General features: G+C 50.8%; 1 protein-coding gene and 1 long non-coding RNA gene across 3 annotated transcripts in view; one reads left to right on the top strand and one right to left on the bottom strand.

Annotated features, from left to right (window-relative positions):
* The window catches only part of LOC140395678 (uncharacterized), a 73,506-nt gene extending 68,704 nt beyond the window's left edge, over window positions 1-4,802 (bottom strand). For both annotated transcript variants that reach the window (XR_011936271.1, XR_011936272.1), the window contains exon 1: window positions 4,653-4,802. This is a non-coding gene — a long non-coding RNA (uncharacterized lncRNA). The remainder of the gene's footprint in view (window positions 1-4,652) is intronic.
* Window positions 1-19,891, top strand: part of prkcab (protein kinase C, alpha, b) — a 489,840-nt gene that overhangs the window by 244,329 nt on the left and 225,620 nt on the right. The window lies entirely within an intron of this gene.

Here is a 19,891-nt window from a genome sequence, read left to right as displayed (position 1 = left end):
TGGATTTAACCATTTAGAAAATGCAGCAATTGCTGTGAATACAGGTTAACATTCCATTTATTCTGGAAAGACCAAAGTGATTCCATGAAATTCTGATGATTGAGGAAGAATTGTATCCACTGATTTGTGCTAATGGAACTCTAAAGCACAGCTCTATATCAGTTATATTTTAATTTCATAACTTTCGTACGTATATTAATCCTAACCTGGTTTTCAGATCGCAGATTGTGCCTGTGTGTCTCTCTGTGTGTCTGTGTGTGTTGTGCGTCTGTGCATGTATGTGCATGTATGTGCACCAGCCTCTGCAGCCTCTGCTGTGTGAGAGGCAGAGGTCAGTCTGTGCCAGTGTTGCCCAGACTGTCTCAAGTCAGTGTTCTGAGGGTTTTGGTATGCAGGCATGATTTAACGTTCTGTATTCATTCATCCCCCCACATTTGCAAGCATCTCCTCTGTCTGACACTGTGCAGAGGATTGTGCGATCCATTGTTACTTGAAATTCCGCACTGTCATAGAACCATACAACACGGAAGGAGGTCACTTGCCCGATTGTGCCTTTACCAATCCTTTGGTACAGTTATCCAACTTGTCTTACTCCCCCCCCCCCCCCCCCGCCCCTCTTTCCCCATAGTCCTGCAAATCTTTCCTCTTCAAGTACGTTTCCAGTAGCCTAGTGAAAGTTATTATTGAGTCTGCTTCCACTGCCTTTTTATGCAATGCAATCCAGATCACATCAAACCACTTGTGCAAAAACATTTCACCTCATCTCCCCTATTGCCAATGGTCTTCTATCTATATGTCCTCTGGTTAGCAAGCCTCTTCACAGTGGAACAGGGTCCCATTTGATTACTCTCAGAATCTCTCTTTGGTCTGATTACATTTAAACACCTCTATTAAATTTCTCTTCAATAAACCCTCCCTTTTAGGAAAACAATCCCAGGGTCTCTACTCTCTCTGTCTTCCTGGAGTCCTTCATCAATGGTACTATTCTAGTAAATCTCTTCTGCTCCCTCTCCAGTGCCTCGATGTTCCACCTAAAGTGTTGTGACCAGAGGCGGGCACCGTTCCCTAGCTGGGACGCAGCCAGTCAGTTTTGAAGGTTTTGCATTTTTATTTATACCCACTGTCCTGTTCCACAAGGTGACAGCTCTCTAAGGGACCATGTTGGACATTGCACTAGAACCTTGGGCGAGATTCTCCGACACCCTGCCGGGTCGGAGAATCGCCGGGGGCTGGCATGAATCCCGCCCCCGCCGGTTGCCGAAGTCTCCGGCACGGGAGATTCGGGCCGCGCCGGTTGGCGGGCCACCCCGCTCGATTCTCCGGCCCGGATGGGCCGAAGTCCCGCCACTAAAATGCCTGTCCCACCGGTGTAAATTAAACCACCTACCTTACCGGCGGGGCAAGGCGGCACGGGCGGGCTCCGGGGTCCTGGGGGGAGCGCGGGGCGATCTGGCCCCGGGGGGTGCCCCCACGGTGGCCTGGCCCGCGATCGGGGCCCACCGATCCGCGGGTGGGCCTGTGCCGTGGGGACACTCTTTCCCTTCCGCCTTCGCCACGGTCTCCACCATGGCAGAGCCGGAAGAGACTCCCTCCACTGCGCATGCGTGGGAAACTGTCAGCGGCCGCTGACGCTCCTGCGCATGCACCGCCCTGAGATGTAATTTCCGCGCCAGCTGGCGGGGCACCATAGGCCTTTTCCGCCAGCTGGCGGGGCGGAAATTCGTCCGGCGCGGGCCTAGCCCCTTAAGGTTGGGGCTCGGCCCCCCAAGATGCGGAGCATTCCGCACCTTTGGGGCGGCGCGATGCCCGTCTGATTTGCGCCGTTTTGGGCGCCAGTCGGCGGACATCGCGCCGTTTCCAGAGAATTTTGCCCCAGGAGTCTTATATCATTCTGCTGGCAACTCCAAAACCCCAATCAACATACCTTGTACCATGGAGCTACATTGGTGATTTAATGAGAAAGTGCTGCTTCTCCTGGGTGCAGTATGTCTGTGTCTGGGCCCTGGGTGCAGTATGTCTGTGTCTGGGCCCTGGGTGCAGTATGTCTGTGTCTGGGCCCTGGGTGCAGTATGTCTGTGTCTGGGCCCTGGGTGCAGTATGTCTGTGTCTGGGCCCTGGGTGCAGTATGTCTGTGTCTGAGCCCTGGGTGCAGTATGTCTGCGCCTGGGCCCTGGGTGCAGTATGTCTGTGTCTCGGCCCTGGGTGCTGTATGTCTGTGTCTGGGCCCTGGGTGCAGTATGTCTGTGTCTCGGCCCTGGGTGCAGTATGTCTATGTCTGGGCCCTGGGTGCAGTATGTCTGTGTCTGGGCCCTGGGTGCAGTATGTCTGCGCCTGGGCCCTGGGTGCAGTATGTCTGTGTCTCAGCCCTGGGTGCAGTATGTCTGTGTCTGGGCCCTGGGTGCAGTATGTCTGTGTCTGGGCCCTGGGTGCAGTATGTCTGCGCCTGGGCCCTGGGTGCAGTATGTCTGTGTCTGGGCCCTGGGTGCAGTATGTCTGTGTCTGGGCACTGGGTGCACAATGTCTATGTCTAAGCCCTGGGTGCAGTATGTCTGTGTCTGGGCCCTGGGTGCAGTATGTCTGTGTCAGGGCCCTGGGTGCAGTATGTCTGCGCCTGGGCCCTGGGTGCAGTATGTCTGTGTCTGGGCCCTGGGTGCAGTATGTCTGTCTGGGCCCTGGGTGCAGTATGTCTGTGTCTGGGCCCTGGGTGCAGTATGTCTGTCTGGGCCCTGGGTGCAGTATGTCTGTGTCTGGGCCCTGGGTGCAGTATGTCTGTGTCTGGGCCCTGGGTGCAGTATGTCTGTGTCTGGGCCCTGGGTGCAGTATGTCTGTGTCTGGGCCCTGGGTGCAGTATGTCTGTGTCTGGGCCCTGGGTGCAGTATGTCTGTGTCTGGGCCCTGGGTGCAGTATGTCTGTGTCGCGGCCCTGGGCGCAGTATGTCTGTGTCTGGGCCCTGGGTGCAGTATGTCTGTGTCTGAGCCCTGGGTGCAGTATGTCTGTGCCTGGGCCCTGGGTGCAGTATGTCTGTGTCTCAGCCCTGGGTGCAGTATGTCTGTGTCTGGGCCCTGGGTGCAGTATGTCTGTGTCGCGGCCCTGGGTGCAGTATGTCTGTGTCTAGGCCCTGGGTGCAGTATGTCTGTGTCTAGGCCCTGGGTGCAGTATGTCTGTGTCTGGGCCCTGGGTGCAGTATGTCTGTGTCTGAGCCCTGGGTGCAGTATGTCTGTGTCTAGGCCCTGGGTGCAGTATGTCTGTGTCTGAGCCCTGGGTGCAGTATGTCTGTGTCTAGGCCCTGGGTGCAGTATGTATGTGTCTGGGCCCTGGGTGCAGTATGTCTGTGTCTGAGCCCTGGGTGCAGTATGTCTGTGTCTAGGCCCTGGGTGCAGTATGTCTGTGTCTGGGCCCTGGGTGCAGTATGTCTGTGTCTGGGCCCTGGGTGCAGTATGTCTGTGTCTAGGCCCTGGGTGCAGTATGTCTGTGTCTAGGCCCTGGGTGCAGTATGTCTGTGTCTGAGCCCTGGGTGCAGTATGTCTGTGTCTGGGCCCTGGGTGCAGTATGTCTGTGTCTGGGCCCTGGGTGCAGTATGTCTGTGTCTGGGCCCTGGGTGCAGTATGTCTGTGTCTGGGCCCTGGGTGCAGTATGTCTGTGTCTGGGCCCTGGGTGCAGTATGTCTGTCTGGGCCCTGGGTGCAGTATGTCTATGTCTGGGCCCTGGGTGCAGTCTGTCTGTGTCTGGGCCCTGGGTGCAGTATGTCTGTGTCTGGGCCCTGGGTGCAGTATGTCTGTGTCTGGGCCCTGGGTGCAGTATGTCTGTGTCTGGGCCCTGGGTGCAGTATGTCTGTGTCTGAGCCCTGGGTGCAGTATGTCTGTGTCTGGGCCCTGTGTGCAGTATGTCTGTGTCTGGGCCTTGGGTGCAGTATGTCTGTGTCTGGGCCCTGGGTGCTGTATGTCTGTGTCTCGGCCCTGGGTGCAGTATGTCTGTGTCTGGGCCCTGGGTGCAGTATGTCTGTGTCTGAGCCCTGGGTGCAGTATGTCTGTGTCTGGGCCCTGGGTGCAGTATGTCTGTGTCTGGGCCCTGGGTGCAGTATGTCTGTGTCGCGGCCCTGGGTGCAGTATGTCTGTGTCTGGGCCCTGTGTGCAGTATGTCTGTGTCTGGGCCTTGGGTGCAGTATGTCTGTGTCTGGGCCCTGGGTGCTGTATGTCTGTGTCTCGGCCCTGGGTGCAGTATGTCTGTGTCTGGGCCCTGGGTGCAGTATGTCTGTGTCTGGGCCCTGGGTGCAGTATGTCTGTGTCTGGGCCCTGGGTGCAGTATGTCTGTGTCTCGGCCCTGGGTGCAGTATGTCTGTGTCTCGGCTCTGTCTGCCAGTCGGGATCAATTCACGGTGAGCACAGTGGTAGCTGCAGAAGCAGCAATTTGGGATTGTTCAATGTGTCGCCAAGGGGTGGGGCGGCTTGATGTTAGTTTGAAACCAGCAACTTTGGACTGTGCTCCTTTCAGTTTCCTGCCAGTATATTTCACTCCCTTCACCGCACAGCGCTTACCCCCAACTCTCCCCCCTACTGTCTGTTCATTCCTGCCCCCCTCCTCCAGTAGGTGGGCCCGCACCTCTCCCCTCTCCCTCAAACTCTCTCTCTCGTGAGTGGGGAGAGAATACTCACTGGATTTTTTTCCTGCTCTCGGTGTACCGGAAGCTGACGGCAATAAATAAACAGGGATCCCATCACACCCTCGATCCAGAGACTGAACTGAGGCCTTGCTGTTCATAAAGCCAGAGTTACAGAGAGTGTGGTGACAAATCAGAGGGAGGTTAATACTTAATAATGTCCTCACACGCTGAACAATGCGGTGAGTGCTGTTAATATTTAATTATTTCCTCACCCACTGAAGGGTATTTAACAGCTCAGCCACTAACTATAAACCATCTGTCTGGCTGAGGGAGTGAGGGGAGACAAGTTATTTATAAAGCAGATGAAGCCAATAGGCATCTCTCAAATGTTCATTCCTCCCTGACATGTGCCTGACTGCTTTTTAAAAAATAATATTTTTATTAAAATTAGGGCAGGCGTAACAAATTATCATTCAGGAACAAATCCCCTTAATTTGACGTTTTTTCTCCCCTAAATCTCTCCATCCCCCCACCCGCCAGCAACAGATCAGAACAAGAGCAGCCTCTGGGCAGCACGGTAGCACAGTAGTTAGCACAGTGGTTACACAGCTCCAGGGCCCCAGGTTCGATTCCCGGCTCGGGTCACTGTCTGTGCGGAGTCTGCACGTTCTCCCCGTGTCTGCGTGGGTTTCCTCCGGGTGCTCCGGTTTCCTCCCACAGCCCAAAGACGTGCAGGTTAGGTGGATTGGCCATGCTAAGTTGCCCTTAGTGACCAAAAATGTTAGGTGGGGTTATGGGAATAGGGTGGAGGTGTGGGCTTAGTAAGGATGATCTTTCCAAGGGCCGGTGCAGACTCGATGGGCCAAATAGCCTCTTTCTGCACTGTAAATTCTATATCTATGACTACGTCCACAACCCCCCACCTGAGCACCCAAGGGCAAATTTCATATTCTCCACTTTTAAGGAATTCCGCAACTTCCCCCCACCATGCCGACACCATTGGTGGCTCCTCCGTTCTCCATTCCAATAAAATTAACCTTCCATGCAATCAACGTGACGAAGGCCATCACATCCACCCCCTTCCCCACCATCAACCTCGGCACGTCCGACACCCCACGGATCGCCTCAAGAGAGCCCCCCGGTAACGTCTCCACCCCCCACAATTTTCACTACTGTCTCAAATACCGAGCCCCAGGACCCCACCAACTGCGGACATGACCAGAACACGTGGACATGGTTAGCTGGCCCCCTTTCTACACCTCTCCTCGACCCCTGCGAAGAACCCACTCATTCGTGCCCGTGTCATATGGGCCCTATGCACATGGCGGTCTGCCTGTCCGCTTTATTGTGATCTGCTGGGAAGGCTGATGAGAGTGCAGAGCAACGGGGCATTCACATTATGAACCAATCACCACTGTGTTTGTCACTGTGAGGCCTTCCATTTCAGGAATTATTAGTTACAACTACAAGTCATGTTGGGAACTTAAAACGCACAAGCGTTTGTTTGAAGCCACCATTTGGAGGAGGGGGTTTATGGTTAATCAGTAATCAATAGCACCTTGGAAAATGACCCCCCCCCCCCCGCCCCTTCACCCTCTGTTTCCAATGGCTGAAAGCTCAATGACCAGCGGGAATTAATTGAAGGCAATTGACAAAAGAATCAAAGGCCGCATGAAGAAAAAACAATTTAATACAACAGGATGTTCTGATTTGGAATGCACCGCCTGAGAAGGTAGTGGAGACAGATTGAACAGTCAGTCTTCAGGTCCAGATTAACTTCACCCAAGAAACGTTTTTGGGTTGCCCCATCTCTGATCCCGCAAACCAAACGGTCTCTGAGTGCCTCGGATAATGTCGGGCGGGTTTTCGCAAACGGATTCGAAATTCCGTTACAGTCTCGCCCAGGTGTTGAGAGGCCACGTGGAAACAAAAATGGCGAATGATTAGCGGCAATTTCGGGTCAAAATGGTTGCCGACTGGTGTAACGGGCTCCGCAAACTGGCGGGTGTCAGGTGAGTCAGGAAAAGTTAAACTTTTGATAATGCTGTAAGTCTCCTCACCGCAAACTGCGAGGAGGGCCACCGTCTGCCTATCGCCCCCGAATGTTATTCAGACGAAAAAAGTAGCGCATTTGCTCAATGTACTGGGTCCAATCCCCTGTCTAGGCATCGATCGCCTCTAACATACTGATGAGTGGCATATCTGTTGCCTAAATGGAGGCATCCTGAGGACGAATCGAGGTGGGCCTGGTCTGGAGGAAATGGCGCCTCCTGCGGGCCCACTTAATCCTTGTCGCCTGTGTAAAGTCTCAGGCAAGCGACCGCTCGGAAGCGATGACTGTGGAAAAGTTTTGATTTATTCTCCTTACAATTTACACCTTCTACTCCCTGAAGGGTCTCCTGAGCCCAGCCCGCACCCGGGCCAGGTATTTATGTCCCAGCAGTCCTAGGAAAGGGGGACAGCCCTACTCCTCTCATCTGGATAAATCGTACTCAGGTGAGGCCACAGGGATTCTGAGGTTGCAGGTCTCTGGGCCTCCACTAGGATTATCACAATTGCGCCCTCTCAAAGGCAAGGATCTTATTCCTCAGGAAAGGAGGCCAAAACTGTACAAAGTACTCCCGGCATTTCACCAAAGCTCTATATAATTTTAACAAGTCTTCCTTGCTCTTGTGCTTCAACCCCCTTGCAATAAAGACTAACATATCATTTTTCATCCTTGCTGTCCCTGTACAGAGGAGTTCTCCCTGGTGTTCTGGACAATATTCACTCCTTAATCAAAAATGCAAAAAACGAATTTACTGAGTCATTATCACATTGCTGTTTGTGGGATCTTGCTGTGCACAAACCGGCTGCCATGTTCCCTACATTATAACAGTGACTACAAAGATGTGTTGTCCATAAATTACCTGAGGACGTGACAGGTGCCATGTGAATCCAGATATTTCTTCATATCGCCTGACAAGATTGTGTGAAATTACTGATTTTTCAGCGACCTGCTTTTAATCTCGGGAAAGGTCCTGATGTTTTTCAGTGGGATGAAGTCAGAAAGGAGATGTAGAACATGTTTTTTTTTTAAAGAAATTGGACGAAGATGAGCGTTTTGAGAAACCTCTATTTTTTTCAGGTGGGCGAGAGATAGCAAGGCAGGTTGGCTTCAGGGAGAGCGATCGAGCGTGAGGAGGAGTGATGGCTGTCTGAAGTAACAGATAGTTAGAAGCAGCCAGTCACTTGTATCCCTTTCTACCCTGAATTATTTATCGGGTGTTGGTTGCTATTTTTCATTTGGTTTGAATAATTCACAGGCATGTTACAAAGGACCAGTTGTTGAACAGTAAACGACTACTGTTCTGTTATCAAACCAAGGCGAGCATCCAGCTCATCGTGTAAGCCTCCTCTCCTCCTCGGAGTCATCGCCAGCAGACACCAAACAACAACAACTTGCATTGGTACAGCGCCCGTAACAAAGTAAAATTTTCCAAGGTGTTTGATCAGAGCAATCTGTCAAAATTTGTCGCAGAACCACATGAGATATTGGTGTTATATTACTTGTTTGTAATATGTTGTTACTCTTTGCTTTACACTTCCAGAATGATCTGATGGTTAGATTCAAGAGAAACTACCAATCTTCAACTTAAAGGTTTAATTGAATAACAAATTAAATAATGTTGAGTTGAGTTTGTTCACTCTTACAGAACTATAACTGGTGAGAAAGTAATTCAGAATAAGTATGAACTATATTTAACTACACGTGCTAACTATGCTATATCTGACACTCTGCTGTCTAGTCACTCCTGGTTCGAAGAGACCTAAGACCCTTTGAGTCCACATATATATATATATATGCATCTAGTGCTGCCATCTAGTGGTTGTCTTACACTATGATGTAGTCATTAACCCTTTATATATCTTCATATATACATATCACTACAATTGGGAGGGTTTGGTCAAAGAGGTAGACTTTTTAGGACTGTCTTAAAAGATGAGTTCTCCCAGTGAGCCAGAGAAGACACAGCCAGAGTGAGACAGCAAAGAGTGAGTTTGGGAATTTGAATCTAGGTGGGAATTCGAAGCTGGGTGGGGAGGAGGTGCTTTTTATCCCTGGTAAGTAGTTTTTCTTTTCATTGCCTAATTTATTTATTTTTTCTTTTGTTTTTTAGAATTGTAGTTGTATAAGTTTACCTCAGGTTTAAGACATGGCAGGAGATCCCAGACCCGTGTCATACTCCTCGTGTGCGATGTGGGAGCTCAGGGACACGTCCACTGTCCCTGGCTCCTTCACGTGCAACAAGTGTGTCCAGTTGCAGCTCCTGTTAGACCGCTTGACAGCTCTGGAGCTGCGGATGGACTCACGTTGGAGCATCCATGATGTTGAGGACGTCGTGGATAGCACGTTTAGCGAGTTGGTCACACCGCAGGTGAAAGTTACTGAGGGAGATAGGAAATGGGTGACCAAAAGACAGAGCAAGAGTTGGAAGGCAGTGCAGGTGCCCCCTGCGGTCATCTCCCTGCAAAACAGATATACCGCTTTGGATACTGTTGAGGGAGATGGCTCACCAGGGGAAGGCAGCAGCAGCCAGGTTCATGGCACCATGGCTGGCTCTGCTGCGCAGCTGGGCAGGAAGAAGAATGGCAGGGCTATAGTGATAGGGGACTCAATCGTAAGGGGAATAGACAGGTGGTTCTGCGGATGCAATCGAGACTCCAGGATGGCATGTTGCCTCCCTGGTGCAAGGGTCAAGGTTGTCTCAGAGCGGCTGCAGGACATTCTGGGGGGGAGGGTGAACAGCCAGCTGTCGTGGTGCACATATGCACCAACGACATAGGTATAAAACGGGACAAGGTCCTACAAGCTGAATTCAGGGAGTTAGGAGTTAAACTAAAAAGTAGGACCTCAAAGGTAGTAATCTCAGGATTGCTGCCAGTGCCACGAGCTAGTCAGAGTAGGAATGTCAGGATAGATAGGATGAATGCGTGGCTCGAGAGATGGTGCAAGAGGGAGGGATACAAATTCCTGGGGCATTGGAACTGGTTCTGGGGGAGGTGGGACCAGTACAAACCAGACGGTCTGCACCTGGGCAGGACTGGAACCGATGTCCTAGGGGGGGGGGGTTTGCTCGAGCTGTAGGGGAGGGTTTAAACTAATGTGGCAGGGGGATGGGAACTGATGCAGCAAGTTGGAAGGTAGTAAAACAGGGACAGAAACAAAAGGCCATAAGGGGGAAAGTGTAAGGCAGAGAAGCCATAGTCAAAAATCAAAAAGGACGACAGTACAAGGTACAGTGACTGAGGGGAGTTCAGTGAATAGGACCAGGAATACTAAAAGGAATAAAACGGGAAGTGAAAACATTAATGGTAAGCGACGGGTTGTTACATGAAGATATGGGTTCAACGTCAAGGAAAATTAGGAGAAAAGTTAAGAGGAAATATAACTTAGGAGAGGTTACTGATCGAGGTGTTAAGATTCAAAACAGAGGTAAAAAAGCCAACAAAAGTGTACTTTACCTGAATGCTCGTGGTATTCGGAATAAGGTAAATGAGTTGATGGCGCAAATCATCGTGAATGACTATGATTTAGTGGCCATTACTGAAACATGGTTGAAGAATGGTCACGACTGGGAGTTAAATATCCAAGGGTATCAAGCTATTCAGAAGGACAGAATGGATGGTAAGGGAGGTGGTGTAGCTCTGTTATTTAAGGATGACATCCAGGCAATAGTAAGGGATGACATCGGTGCTATGGAGGATAAGGTTGAATCCATTTGGGTGGAAATCAGGAATAGTAAGGCGAAAAAGTCACCGATAGGAGTAGTCTATAGGCCACCAAGTAGTAACATTATGGTGGGGCAGGCAATAAACAAATAAATAACGGATGCATGTAGAAATGGTACAGCAGTTATCATGGGGCATTTTAATCTACATGTTGATTGGTTTAACCAGATCGGTCAAGGCAGCCTTGAGGAGGAGTTTATAGAATGTATCCGCGATAGTTTCCTAGAACAGTATGTAATGGAACCTACGAGGGAACAAGCGGTCCTAGATCTGGTCCTGGGTAATGAGACAGGATTGATTCATGATCTCATAGTTAGGGATCCTCGCGGAAGGAGCGATCACAATATGGTGGAATTTAAAATACAGATGGAGGGTGAGAAGGTAAAATCAAACGCGAGTGTTTTGTGCTTAAACAAAGGAGATTACAATGGGATGAGAGAAGAACTAGCTAAGGTAGACTGGGAGCAAAGACTTTATGGTGAAACAGTTGAGGAACAGTGGAGAGCCTTCCAAGCGATTTTTCACAGTGCTCAGCAAAGGTTTATACCAACAAAAAGGAAGGACGGTAGAAAGCGGGAAAATTGACCGTGGATATCTAAGGAAATAAGGGAGAGTATCAAATTGAAGGAAAAAGTATACAAAGTGGCAAAGATTAGTGGGAGACTAGAGGACTGGGAAATCTTTAGGAGGCAACAGAAAGCTACTAAAAAAGCTATAAAGAAGAGTAAGATGGATTATGAGAGTAAACCTCCTCAGAATATAAAAACAGATAGTAAAAATTTCTACAAATATATAAAACAAAAAAGATTGGCTCAGGTAAATATTGGTCCTTTAGAGGATGAGAAGGGAGATTTAATAATGGGAGATGAGGAAATGGCTGAGGAACTGAACAGGTTTTTTGGGTCGGTCTTCACAGTGGAAGACACAAATAACATGTCAGTGACTGATAGAAATGAGGCTATGACAGGTGAGGACCTTGAGAGGATTGTTATCACTAAGGAGGTAGTGATGGGCAAGCTAATGGGGCTAAAGGTAGACAAGTCTCCTGGCCCTGATGGAATGCATCCCAGAGTGCAAAAAGAGATGGCAAGGGAAATTGCAAATGCACTAGTAATAATTTCCCAAAATACACTAGACTCTGGGGTGGTCCCGGCGGATTGGAAATTAGCAAACGTGACATCACTGTTTAAAAAAGGAGGTAGGCAGAAAGCGGGTAATTATAGGCCAGTGAGCTTAACTTCGGTAGTGGGGAAGATGCTGGAATCTATCATCAAGGAAGAAATAGAGAGGCATCTGGATGGAAATTGTCCCATTGGGCAGACGCAGCATGGGTTCATAAAGGGCAGGTCGTGCCTAACTAATTTAGTGGAGTTTTTTAAGGACATTACCAGTGCGGTAGATAACGGGGAGCCAATGGATGTGGTGTATCTGGATTTCCAGAAAGCCTTTGACAAGGTGCCACACAAAAGGTTGCTGCATAAGATAAAGATGCATGGCATTAAGGGGAAAGTAGTAGCATGGATAGAGGATTGGTTAATTAATAGAAAGCAAAGAGTGGGGATTAATGGGTGTTTCTCTGGTTGGCAATCAGTAGCTAGTGGTGTCCCTCAGGGATCCGTGTTGGGCCCACAATTGTTCACAATTTACATAGATGATTTGGAGTTGGGGACCAAGGGCAATGTGTCCAAGTTTGCAGACGACACTAAGATGAGTGATAAAGCAAAACGTGCAGAGGATACTGGAAGTCTGCAGAGGGATTTGGATAGGCTAAGTGAATGGGCTAGGGTATAACAGATGGAATACAATGTTGACAAATGTGAGGTTATCCATTTTGATAGGAATAACAGCAAAAGGGATTATTATTTAAATGATAAAATATTAAAACATGCTGCTGCGCAGAGAGACCTGGGTGTGCTAGTGCATGAGTCGCAAAAAGGTGGTTTACTTTTGGGGGGGATGGCGCTGCCGAACCTGTGCAGCTATTACTGGGCAGCGAATGTGTCTATGCTTCGGAAATGGGAAATGGGGAATGGAGGGAGAGGGGGCAGCGTGGAAACAGTTGGAAGCGGCGTCCTGTACAGATACTAGTTTGGGGGCACTGGAGACGGCACCGTTGCCGCTTCCGCCAACGTGGTATACCACGAGCCCGGTGGTGGCGGCGACACTGAGGATTTGGGGGCAGTGGAGACGGCACAGGGGCAGGCAAGGGCTTCAGTCTGGGCCCCGATACCGAACAACCACAGGTTCGTTCCAGGTAGGATAGACGGTGGGTTCCTAGGCTGGCACAGGGTGGGAATCAGAAGGATGGGGGACTTGCTTATCAATGGGGCTTTTGCCAGTCTGAGGGCGCTAGAGGAGAAATTTGGGCTGCTCCGGGGAACACTTTTAGGTACCTGCAGGTTCGGGCGTTTGTGAAAAAGCAGGTGGGGGAATTCCCGCTGCTGCCTTCCCGGAGGATACAGGCCAGGGTGGTCTCAGGCGTGTGGGTAGGGGATGGCAAGATATCGGACATATACCAGGAGCTGCAGGAGGCCTCGGTGGAGGAGCTGAAGGGCAAGTGGGAGGAGGAGCTGGGTGAGGAGCTGGATGAGGGCCTGTGGGCTGATACCCTGGGCAGGGTCAATTCCTCCTCATCCTGCGACAGGCTTAGCCTGATTCAGTTTAAGGTGGTGCACCGGGCACATATGACAGGGGTGAGAATGAGTAAGTTCTTTGGGGTGGAGGACAGGTGTGTGAGATGTTATGGGAGCCCAACAAACCATGTCCATATGTTTTGGACATGCCCGGCACTTACGGAATTTTGGAAAGGCTCCGCAAAGGCCATGTCCAAGGTCTTGGATACTCGGGTAAAAGCGAGCTGGGGGTTAGCGATATTTGGGGTATCCGACAATCCGGGAGTGCAGGAGTCGAAAGAGGCCGGAGTTCTGGCCTTTGCCTCCTTGGTAGCCCGGAGAAGGCTCTTGTTAATGTGGAGAGACGCGTAACCCCCAAGCGTAGAGGCTTGGGTCAGTGACGTGGCTGGGTTTCTCAGGCTGGAGAGGATGAAGTTTGCCTTGCGAGGGTCTTTGCAGGGGTTCTCCAGGCGGTGGCAACCGTTCCTTGACTTTCTCGCGGAATGTTAGATGGAGGTCAGCAGCAGCAATCCAGAGGGGGGGTGGGTTGATTTCATTTTATTTGTAAGGGGCAAATGCCCCAACTTGTTTTGTTTTGTTTGTTGAATCGTTATTTTGTTAGAGGGTTAAGTTGTTTTTGTTGGCATATTGTTTTGTTCTCTTTACATTATATTTTCTTTTGCGGTGGTTTGTAAAAATTATTGAAAATTTTTGAATAAAAACATTTTTTAAAAAAAGAGGTTATTACCTCTGTTGGGACGAGCGAGGGTCCTAACATTAGATTTAGACCATTCTGTCAGGAAGCACATTTTCACACAAATGGAAATCTGATACGCTCTCCCCTAAAAAACATGTTGAGGTTGGGGGTCAGATGTAGGTGGATAGGTAATTGTAGTGAGGCATAAGTAAAGTAAGTGCCAGGTGACCATAGGCTGCTTTCCCCTTCGAGGGGGAGAGCTGACCGGTGGTGATTTAACCCGAGGGTCACCACACCTCAGGCGAGGGGCAAGGTTGAGAAGGCGGTACGGGAATTGAACCCGCGCTGCAGGCTTCGCTCTGCGGCACAATCCAGTTGTCCGGTTGTCCAGCTGAGCTAAACCAGCCCTGAGGGGTAAGGAAGCAAAGAGTCGTCAAAGCAGCCACGGTCTAACTGAATGGCAGAGCAGGCTCGAGGGGATTCCTGCTTCACTCCTTGTTGTATGTGCTGTATTGGAACAGCCCCAGGAGTCGGAGCTGGTTCGGTGTTTGTTCAAGGACGGCATCATTTACACTTTCTACCTTTTGACTTTGTGTCAAGAACACCTGGGAAATGGGTTGAGGGGTAGGAGGAGGTGTGATAGTTGAGGGGAGGATCCGAGAATCCCTTTATTTTTGTCCTGCCTCCTTCCCGAAGCCCTGCTTTTCCTGGGATATAACTTCACAACCACTAGATTTCTCAGCCGCCCGTCCGGTGACCAGACCGCATGCGAGGTTGAATACCAACAGGCTATTTAACACGAGGGGCATCACAGCCCAAGCCCATCCTTTACTCCCCCACAATGGAAACATGTCACTTCTTTGTTTTGGATTGCTGCTGATGAGGGATGGGAGCCTTCCTTCATTCCCCCTAGCCCTCCCCACACCACGTGCGAGCGCACAGGTTGTCCGCCTTCTCCGTGTCCAGAATACTGTGACCCGCTGGGGACACAATTCCAATCCTGGACAATCTTTTCAACTCAACAGTTAGTGTGAGTCTTTACGCAAATCGGTGGCTAAACCACCATGGTGACGTGGGTGGGAAAGAAGTGTTGACTATCTTGTAATTGTACAATGGAGCCGTATGTGCATCTGAAATGATGCAGAGCACCAGAAGCCAGGGCTGACGGATGGTTCAGTCTGCGGGGTTGCTGTGTGGTTCATGTACACTTCCAAATCTCTGAATTCAACTGTTTCTTTTGACGTTGCTGGCTAGACCAGCATTTATTGCCCATCCCCAATCACCCTTGAACTGAGTGACATGCTGGGCCATTTCAGAGGGCAGTTAAGAGTCAGCTACATTGCTGTGGGTCTGGAGTCACACATGGGCCAGACTGGGTAAGGACAGCCAATCTCCTTCCCTCAGGGACATTAGTGAACCAGATGGGTTTTTATGACAATTGTCATCAATAGACTTTTAATTCCAGAATTGTATTGGATTTGAATTTCACCATCTGCCATTGTGGGATTTGAACCCAGGTCCCCAAAGCATAACCCTGGGTCTCTGGGTTACTAGGCCAGTGAGCATAGTGCAACACCACCGCCTCCCATTTAAGGAGAAGTGGGAGGGGGAGCTGGATGGGGAGATAAACTGGGGAGAATGGAGTGAGGCGGTACGAAGGGTAAATGTGACCTCCTCGTGAGCAAGGATGAGCCTGATACAGTTCAAGGTTGTACAAAGGGTACATATGACTCAGGCAAGAATGAGTGGGTCCTTCCAGAGAGGGACAGACGAGTGTGAGAAGTGTGGGCGGGGACCAGCGAATCACGCACATAGGTTCTAGGGCTGTGAAACGTTGGAGAGATTCTGGGTGGGAGTGTTTGCAGCACTAGCAAGGACAGTGGGGGAAGAGGCTTAGCCGGACCCTTTGCTGGCGATATTCAGGATATTGGAGCTGTCTCTCTGATTGCCCGGCGAATAATTCTGCTGTAGTGGCGGTCAGTAGCGCCACCGGGGGTAGCAGTCTGGCTGGGGGAGCAATGCAACCGGGGGTAGCGGCCTGGCTGGGGGAGCAATGCAACCGGGGGTAGCGGCCTGTCTGGGGGAGCAATGCAACCGGGGATAGCGGCATGGCTGGGGGAGCAATGCAACCGGGGATAGCGGCCTGGCTGGGGGAGCAATGCAACCGAGGGTAGCGGCCTGGCTGGGGGAGCAATGCAACCGGGGGTAGCAGCCTGGCTGGGGGAGCAATGCAACCGGGGGTAGCGGCCTGGCTGGGGGAGCAATGCCACCGGAGGTAGTGGCCTGTCTGGGGGAGCAATGCAACCGGGGGTAGTGGCCTGGCTGGGGGAGCAATGCCACCGGAGGTAGTGGCCTGGCTGGGGGAGCAATGCAACCGGGGGTAGCAGCCTGGCTGGGGGAGCAATGCAAACGGGGATAGCGGCCTGGCTGGTGGAGCAATGTAAATGGGGGTAACGGCCTGGCTGGGGGAGCAATGCAATCGGGGGTAGCGGCCTGGCTGCGGGAGCAATGCAACCGGGGGTAGCAGCCTGGCTGGGGGAGCAATGCATCGGGGGTAGCAGTCTGGCTGGGGGAGCAATGCAACCGGGGGTAGCAGCCTGGCTGCGGGAGCAATGCAACCCGGGATAGCGGCCTGGCTGGGGGAGCAATGCAACCCGGGATAGCGGCCTGGCTGGAGGAGCAATGCAATCGGGGGGTAGCGGCCTGGCTGGGGGAGCAATGCAACCGGGGGTAGCAGCCTGGCTGCGGGAGCAATGCAACTGGGGTAGCAGCCTGGCTGGGGGAGCAATGCAACCCGGGGTAGCAGCCTGGCTGCGGGAGCAATGCAACCGGGGTTAGCAGCCTGGCTGGGGGAGCAATGCAACCGGGGGTAGCGGCCTGGCTGGGGGAGCAATGCCACCGGGGGTAGCAGCCTGGATGGGGGAGCAATGCCACCGGGGGTAGCAGCCTGGATGGGGGAGCAATGCCACCGGGGGTAGCAGCCTGGATGGGGGAGCAATGCCACCGGGGGTAGCAGTCTGGCTGGGGGACGTTTATGACTTTCTTCGGCTGGAAAAGGTCAAATTCGAGTTAAGGGGTTCAACAGAGGTGTTCAAGGCGAGGTGGGGGATGTTTTTGACCGCGTTTGAGGAGTTGGTCGTCACGGGGTAGGGGTTGAAAAAAGGAAAGAATTTGTGCAAACTGTATAGGTGTGTGTTGGCGAGTTTGCTCCCTGAATTGTTTATGTTTTGTGACCTTTTATATACGTTTGGAATTAAATACATTAAATAAAAAAGCACCACTGCCTCCAACTTGTTGATAAAGGAATGCCTGACACTGCTGGGCAGCCCGCGGCCGGCTGGTGAGTGTGGAGACTTGTCAGACAGTCCTCGGTAAAGTGGATGATGGCTTGCAGCATAGCTTCAGCTGCCCTTGTCGGTGAGCCGGAGTGTCGGAATGTAATGGCGAATCGCACCCTCTTTCATAAACATGCCACAGCTACTGGCCTGGGAAAAACACAAAGCTCAAATGGCCAAAGTAGGCAGAAAATGTGGATCCCATGATGACAGAGTCGGCAGTGACGGGACCCTCAATGGCGGAGCCTGCCAGCACAGGCAGAGCTCAGACCAGCACAGGCAGATCTCACACCAGCACAGACAGAGCCTGTGCCGTCAGAGTCCGCGGTGACAGGGCAGCACGGTGGCGCAGTGGGTTAGCACTGCAGCCTCACGGCGCCGAGGTCCCAGGTTCGATCCCGGCTCTGGGTCACTGTCCGTGTGGAGTTTGCACATTCTCCCTGTGTTTGCGTGCATTTCGCCCCACAACACAAAGATGTGCAGGTTAGGTGAACTGGCAACACTAAATTGCCCCTTAATTGGAAAAAATGAATTGGGTAAAAAAAAATGTGTCCGCGGTGACAGAGTCTGTGCTAACAGATCTCTCATAGGCAGATATATATGCTTTGGGTTGGTTGACCATAAAATTCAACCTATTCCCAAACTGCTAATACTCAGAGACACGTAGTGACAGTCAATGCAGCGAGAATGGAGATTCTCGGATGTTGCTGCGATAAGACACACTCCGGGACAATAATCCTCAATCCAGGACACAGTGATTTCAGCGAATGACATTTTCAGATTGTTCTGGAGTAATGGAATGGATTGAACAATCCCAGTTTACTCAATCTCTCCTCATAGCTGTGTGAAGAGATCAGTTCAGTCCATAAGAGGGTCATTCAGGGGTCTGGATACAGCGGGGAAGAAGCTGTTTTTGAACCTGTTAGTGCGTGTTCTCAGACTTTTGTATCACCTTCCCAATGGGTGAAGTTGGAAGAGAGAATAAGCCGGGTGGGAGGTGCCTTCGATTATGCTGCCCGCTTTCCCCAGGCAGCGGGAGGTGTAGACAGTCAGTGGATGGGAGGCAGGTTTGTGTGATGGACTGGGCTGTGTTCACGACTCTCTGTAGTTTCTTCTGGTCTTGGGCCGAGCAGTTGCCATACCAGGCGGTGATGCAGCCCGATAGGATGCTTTCGATGAAGAGAAGCTGTTTTGAAGGGGAAAAATTAAGACGATAAAAACCCAAAGTAAAACAGGGAGTTGATTGGAGGCAGGCGTCTGAAGAAATGATGAGATGCAAATTTGCCTATCAATGGAAAACAAGTATTTTTACACACGTGACGAGAGAATAATGGGGTTATTCGAGATGGTAACTTTAAAATGGAGAGATAATTAATTATCACGTACCTGCCAAAAGCCAACTCCACAGACTGAATGAAGAACACCGAATGGAAAGAAATAACCTGAACTGTAGAGAGAAAGCGAGAGAGAGAGAGGCACTAACAGCAGAAGGCTCCGGAAAGAAGCAGCCATTTTCCGCCTTTGCTGAACCTCAAGACTACGTCCCAGAAGTGGCCACGGTAACCTGGTTGTGGCAATTACTTGCTGGATTTAGCTCAGAGTTACTTAGATGTTGTTTGGGAAAAGGGGGGGGGTCGGAGAGTTCAGGTAAATGTAGGTAGTTGGGGATGAAGAGGTAGTTTTATGTAAAAGGATGTTTGTGTAGTCATCAGTCTATTTAAGTGTCCTGGTGTATTCTCGTCATGTGTTTCTTTTAATTAATACATATTCTGTATTAATTGTTCACACAACCACTGGACTGTTCCTCACTGGGTTGTACATTGTTCCACCGCAACCAAAAAACACATACGCCACTACCAATCAGTGTTCTAAGTTACCTTTTTGGATTTTGGGATATCCTCGCATTTAAAATCAGCGTGGTTTGTGACAAAGCCAATGTGTGCTCCAGCACCCTCGGGTGCACATCACCCACTGGAAGCAGGCATGTCAGTGGAAAATGACTGCCCCCGAAAAGAGAGGAGCATGACAGCAGCACCCGTGCTGCGATTGTCCCCAGCGCCCTGCTCCACATCCCTCAACCCACCAACAAAACCAAAAACCTCACTCACATTGGCATTCATGGGATCTCGCTGCAAGTACAGACTCGATGGGCCGAATGGCCTCCTTCTGCACTGTAAAATTCTATGATAATCTATGATACATTTCCTTATGTTACATCAGGGCGTGCACCAGATACATACAACATTTCTTGCTTCCAGGCAATTCGTGACCTCCTCTGGAAAGTGTGCAGTTCTGGTCATCTCATTATAGGAAGGATGTGGAAGCATTGGAACAGGGTGCAAAGGAGATTTACCAGGATGCTGCCTGGATTGGAGGGTAGGTCTTATGAGGAAAGGTTGAGGGAGCTAGGGCTTTTCTCATTGGAGCGAAGGAGGATGAGAGGCGACTTAATAGAGGTTTATAAGATGATGAGGGGGATAGATAGAGCGGACATTCAGAGACTATTTCCTTGGGTGGATGTAGCTGTTACAAGGGGGCATAACTATAAGATTCAGGGTGGGAGATATAGGAGGGATGTCCGAGGTAGGTTCTTTACTCAGAGAGTGGTTAGAATGTGGAATGGACTGCCTGCTGTGATAGTGGAGTCGGACACTTTCGGAACTTTCAAGCGGTTATTGGATAGGCACATGGAGCACACCACAATGACAGGGAGTGGGATAGCTTGATCTCGGTTTCGGACACAGCTCGGCACAACATCGAGGGCCGAAGGGCCTGTTCTGTGCTGTACTGTTCTATGTTCTATGAAAGTGGGAGTAAGGGCCTCCGAGTGAGGCTACGATGGCTGCACACTCACCTTCTCCTGTCTAGGTTTATG

Source organism: Scyliorhinus torazame, chromosome 18 (assembly GCF_047496885.1).
Source record: "Scyliorhinus torazame isolate Kashiwa2021f chromosome 18, sScyTor2.1, whole genome shotgun sequence".
NCBI lineage: Eukaryota > Metazoa > Chordata > Chondrichthyes > Carcharhiniformes > Scyliorhinidae > Scyliorhinus > Scyliorhinus torazame.
The sequence above is the reverse complement of the archived record's forward strand: the minus strand, read 5'-3'. Positions and strand labels throughout refer to the sequence as shown.